The sequence below is a fragment of the Maylandia zebra genome, linkage group LG7 (genome assembly GCF_041146795.1).
Source record: "Maylandia zebra isolate NMK-2024a linkage group LG7, Mzebra_GT3a, whole genome shotgun sequence".
Taxonomy (NCBI): domain Eukaryota; kingdom Metazoa; phylum Chordata; class Actinopteri; order Cichliformes; family Cichlidae; genus Maylandia; species Maylandia zebra.
In genome coordinates this window covers 31,023,244-31,029,390 of record NC_135173.1, presented here as the reverse complement: position 1 = coordinate 31,029,390, position 6,147 = coordinate 31,023,244, and the positions used below count along the sequence as shown (strand labels likewise).

The 6,147-nt window shown below is 40.1% G+C and overlaps 1 protein-coding gene across 1 annotated transcript in view; it reads left to right on the top strand.

Moving 5' to 3' along the window:
- Positions 1–6,147, top strand: part of LOC101470943 (scavenger receptor cysteine-rich type 1 protein M130) — a 254,258-nt gene that overhangs the window by 81,217 nt on the left and 166,894 nt on the right. The gene's annotated exons all lie outside the window — the stretch shown is intronic.

The window sequence follows — 6,147 nt, the reverse complement described above, 5'->3', positions numbered from 1 at the left end:
TGCCCTCCACCGGATAGATCAGGAATTACCTGAGACAGAAGATTGAAGGTTCCAGAACACAAGATGACGTCATCGGCGTCACAGCGTCAAAACACCTTATCTTCACACCCTGCTGAGCACAGCTGCACGCACAAGTGCTTCCAGCTGTGCTCTAGTTGAATTTAAGCACTAATCTGGATCTTCACCTCCTAAGCAGGTGAAGACAACACAAGGGCTTTAACGAAGATGTGAACACATTAATGTTTCACTATTAGGTATTTCTGCAGGAACTACTTCCTGTGTGTCAGCCTTCACAAATAAATGTGTGTGCGTGTGTGTGTGTGTGTGCATGTGGAGGGGGTTGCTCCACTCTCTTTAATATTTTTATGTTCTTTCAGAAGTGTTCTCGAGCCCATACAGTGATTTTCACAGCATTGGGTGTTCAAACCCAATGCTGCAGCTCTCAGTCTGCACCCTGTGTGCACAGCTATTTAGATTCGATTATGAATCAATAAATGGATTTTAATGTTGTTATCTCTCCTCAGCCGGTCTTTCACAGACAGATAAGCTCCTCCATATCTTTAAATCGCACTTGGCCTCAATGTAGGTCTGAGGACTGAAAACAAAGTCAAAGTCCTCTTTGTCACATGGAGTCACACAAACCACCTGCAACTCAACACTTCAAAGACCAAGGAACTGGTTGTGGAACAACTGAGCTGTAGGTGCTTTTCTACACTGTGCAATATTTGCAATATTTGTTTTTTGTTTTTGTTTTGTCTTTTTTTCTTATATTTGACTGTGCAATAATCACTGTGCAATATACTCACTCAAATGAGCAATCCTATTTATCCATATTGTATATTCTGTATCTATATATGTGTATATGTGTATATATGGTGTATTTATGCTTATATCCTTACTCTCATTCCCCTTAATGTATCTGTACAATGCAACTTCTTTCGGTGCCTTGCTACTGGAAACTGAATTTCCCGGAGGAACCCACCCGAAGGATTAATAAAGTTTCATCTAATCTAATCTAATCTAATCTAATCTAATCTAATCTAATCTAATCTAATCTAATCTAATCTAAGGCACTGACTCAGAAGAGCAAACTGATTGTTTTCTCCATCAATGAGGCTGAAGGGATCTTTATTGTCTTCATGTGAATGGAGGCTAATGAGCCTTATGAGGGGGCAGTCTGGCAGTAAGACTGGTATTCACGTAATTTTAATGAGGAGGTGGCCAAGGGGCTGAGGGAAGGTCTGAATGGGTCCCAGTTTGCCGGAGAGTTGCAATCTCTTCGTCAGTGTTCCCTCTAAGCTGCGCGCGTACACAATTGCGCACTGCTGGCACGGCCTCTGCGCAGAAAAAATCTGTGTTGCGCACAAAAAAATCTAACCTGAATTGAAATTAAGGTAAATATGGTAACAATTCTGTTTTGCAGTGTTAGTTAGTAAGTGACTGGCTGCTCCTGTATGGGATTAGAACGATGCCACTGTTGAGACAACGCCAGTCTCTGCAATTCTTTTGGTCCTGGTAGAGATCACGCTGAGATGTTTCCATGTTTTACACAATCCTTTTATTACCCATTATTCTTACAGATGCATCTGGAGATCAGCACACTGCACTCCTATGCAGTCCTATGCTAAAGGCTGATCTAAAGAACTCCACGCAACAGTTACAGTTATAACCTCTGGTCTCCTCCCCCCTACAGTAAACACCCCCACAATGGAAAGTGGCCAAGGGTGCTGACACCCTGATCCCCATCTCCTTTTATGGTAGTGTCCATTTGCCCTTTGTCTGCCCCTCACCCTCTAACTCTTGCTTCATGCCTTGGGGGTGGGGGTTGATTGTCTTTCTGCCCTGCACCCCAGTTCTTTGTTCCCATCCCAGGCCTATTTTCTATTTTGTGTTCTTACACCCATTACCACTCTGCCTCTGTCAGTGCGCCCCAGGGTGGCTGTGGCTACAATGTAGCTTGCCATCACCAGTGTGTGAATGGGTGGGTGACTGGATGTGTAAAGCGCTTTGGGGCCCTTAGGGACTAGTAAAGCGCTATACAAATACAGGCCATTTACCATTTACAATATTATAATGTTGCAAGCAATCACAACTATATTCTCTTTAACTTTGATGTCGTTGACAGGCTATGACAGCGTCCTTATGGCAAGCCATTGGCACTAATGGCTTGCCATACATCCTTATGTGCCGACGCCGGTGTTTTAGCTAGCAAAGCGGCTGATGTGGAGTGAAGCCACATTAATGACAACGTGTACAACCATTGGAGATGTGAGCAGGACAGACGGAACAATTGACGGAAAAGGTGTGGACTTTATACCAGTTTTTAAATTGTGTTGATAGGCCACGTAAAACCAGAGTTATGATAAAAATATGCAATGTTTGGTTTTCTTCCTGAATACTGTCGTTGTTTATATTTAGTGCGGGGAGAAACGGTAAAAACGGCGTTTTATACGGAAAACACTCAAAAGCCTGGGAGCAAAAACAAAACCAAAAAACCCCGCCCTTTCCTATTGGTTGAAAAATGTACCATGTCGACCAATCAAAACATAGCATTTAGTTGTTTAGGGAGGGGGGAAGTTTTAGGAATGATGCCGGTGTTTTGAGATGTGAGAGATTTGCGACGTTTAGCGCAAATCCTGTGTAGTTAGTGTGTAGTGTAGTCAATAGTTTTGTTGTGTGTGTCAGAACAATGAGGCGACTGCTGAATGTTACAGGTGTTACAGGATTGATACATCTCCTGTTGCCAGGCCTGCAGGTATCAGGCTGTTGTTCTCCTTTATCTCATAGTGGACAGAAATGATTTTTTGGAGTGGCACAAATAATTTCTGTGGCATCAAATTTGATGCAGAACAGCTGATTGTTCTGTAAATAGTTTGAAATGTTTATTTAAAAAACGCCTTGGCTGCATTTTTAGGTAAACAGCTGCAAAAAACTTTCTTGTTTACAAAACTCAGTAACTTTTTTTGAAGAAGTAACTATATAATTAATTGCCCAGCACTGGTCATTTTATACTGTATTCTGCACACAGAGAGTTACAGGACTCTCTCCCAGACCACAGACTCATAATACAAGTCAGAGCTTTATAAAAAATAATAATAATAATAATAAAAAGTTGTGTTTTCAAAATTGGAGTTCAAGTTATTTTTTTACTTCCAATAGTGTTACCATGCTACACAGGTCATGAACAAGATTTTTTTTTTAAATTTACATTGTAAGTGGGCTAAAGCAGTTAATTAAAAGTAGTGTAACATAAATGCTGTAATTTGATTATTGTAATAAACCATGTAACTTGGATGGATTCGATGCTGGCGTGACCACAGTGCACATGTCTGCTGTTGCTCACAGAGGTCCAAGAGACCGCTCAGGGAGTTTGCGTGTTCGCTCAGACACGTGAAAAATTAGAGGGAACATTGCTCTTCATGTCCTTCTGAAAGCTGCTGATGCTGATCATCCCCGCTTCCATTCAAGTATTCATCAGAGAAAGTTCTCATCACTCTGCTATACCGAGAGTTCAAGAAATGAAATAAAGTTTAAATAAAGAACAAATAAACAAGAAAGAAGAAATTTTAAAAAATAGTTAATAATACTGAGGAAAAAACAGACCATGAAAAAAATAACTTTAAATAAATAAATGATTTAAGCTTTAAAGCTTGAAGTTGATACATTTTAAATCCCATTTAATTCATAATTCATAAAGAAATTTATTTTTAATTTCTACATTTTGTTGAGTTTAGGGAAATGTGTGAACCACATGATGAAAACAGACGTTAATAAAAACATGAATAAAAGCAACAAAGTGCTGATAATTAATCAGCCGTTCAAACACATCTGGAGTCTTTTTTTTGTCGGTGTCAGCTGCTGTTATTCAACTTCTATAAAGTTAAAAAAGTGAAATTATGAATTACATAATTATTTAACATAAATTAGGCATTTCGTTTTTTTATCTTAATTAATTATATCAGATTAATTAATTTTCAAACATTTAATTAGAATTATCCTTCAAATAAAAAATGCATTTTTGTCTTTTTAATTAACAGACCAACAAACACATTTAAATCCACAGAATCAGGACAGCAGAGCTACAGGAACTGTATCATAAATGTTTTAAAGTGATACATCATATGAACAGGATCAGCTGCCTCAGTATAACTACACAGAGCTGAACCAGCAATAAATCATATACTGTGTGTGTGTGTGTGTGTGTAGCTAATTAAGACATCAGAATCAGAAACTTTATTGTCATTGTCATGAGAACAACGAAATTAAGAATGGTCCCCGATCATTGCATCATCCCTAGCAATATCGAAATATAAATAAAACAATAAAATTCAATAAATAAAATAGATAGAATACTTAAAATACTAATAAGATATAACAGTAAAACATTCACATACATTCCCACACACATGCTTCAGACCGTGCATAGATTAACACAAGAGTGGCGTGATGGACATTTTTTTGTAGTATTCAGATGTGTTATTGCAGTTGGATAACAGCTGTGTTTGAGTCTATTAGTCCTTGCTCTGATTGCCCTGTACCGTCTGCCTGAGGGCAACAGTTCGAACAGGGAGTGGCCAGGATGTGAGGTGTCTTTTATGATGTTTTGGGCCTTTTTAAAACAGTGGGCGTTGTGTAGAACTTCCAGTGTGGGGAGAGGGCAGCCAGTGATCTTTTGGGCGGTGTTAATGATCCCTTGGAGTGCTTTCCTCTGAGCCCCTGTGCAGCTAGTGTACCAGATGCATATGCAGTAAGTTAGAACACTCTCAATGGTGGCTCTGTAGAAGGACACCAGCAGTCTCTGTGTGATGTTATTCCTCCTGAGAATTCTCAGGAAGTACAGTCTCTGTTGGGCCTTTTTCAGCAGCTCGGAGGTGTTCACACTCCAGGAAAGGTTCTCCTCTATATTGACTCCCAGGAAGCGGAAGCTTGCCACCCTTTCTACACAGTCCCCATTTATGAATAGTGGTTGGATCTCTGCCTTTTTCCTTCTGAAGTCTATTATGAGTTCTTTGGTTTTTGAAGTGTTGAGGAGGAGGTTATTGGCCTTACACCATGACGTCAGCTGCTCCACCTTGTCTCTGTACGTAGACTCGTCTCCCTTGGAAATGAGCCCCACCACTGTGGTGTCATCTGCAAATTTCACAAAGATGTTGCTGTGGTGGCGAGGAGTGCAGTCGTGTGTGTAGAGAGAGTAGAGCAGTGGACTGAGCACACAGCCCTGGGGTGAGCCAGTGCTGAGACTCAGGGCTGAGGATGTGTGATGGCCAACTCTGACTCTCTGTCTACGGCCCGAGAGGAAGCTATTGATCCACATGCAGGTGCTGTATGGAAGCCCCAGGTCCTTACCTCTGTGCTGATGCATTTTGCAGCTTTCATATGTAAATCAGGCCCATTGTTATTTAAATGTAATCATTTCTTCTTTGGTATTGTTCACTGATCGTTAACGTGGAGGAAATGGAGCAATTATTCCCACAGCTGGTGGAGTTTAGGTGTAAATTACAGATGTGTGCGCTTCTTCTGGTTTCTGCGAGAATAAAACTTAAACTAACAAAAGCTTTCACAGTTCCCCCAAGCTAGACAGAGCAGGTTAAAGACATGAGCACATCCATGTACAGCGGAGGTCCCATAATGGCCTTAAACAAGCAGCACTGATTGATTTGAAAGGTTCAGGATCAAAGCCAAAGCCACTGCACCTCGTTCACACGCTTCACCTGATTTCAACTTTTAGCTGCAGAGTCCAGAACACAACTCAACACAGCACTGCACATATACACAGTATGTATACACCGTATATATATATACTGTACATACAAGTTGCACAGGGACAATACTCATATATTTTTTCAGGATCACTGCCAACAAAATCTCTTCTGACCAATTGAGATCACAGAAACAAACTGCTATAACTTAACATGACATCGCACATAAATATTTAAATATTACATGCAGTAAACAAATTTGCACTATTAGTCAAAATCATGTGACCACCAATCAAATTTTTGTGTTCAGTCACTTTAATATTTATGTCTATTCACAGCAGATTTTGTCCTGTTTTGCTCTGTTTCTGACTTCGTTCAAATTCTTCCACACCGAGAATAATTACTCTTATTATTCCAGCTCATATAGTGCTGATAAAAGACCCCTCCC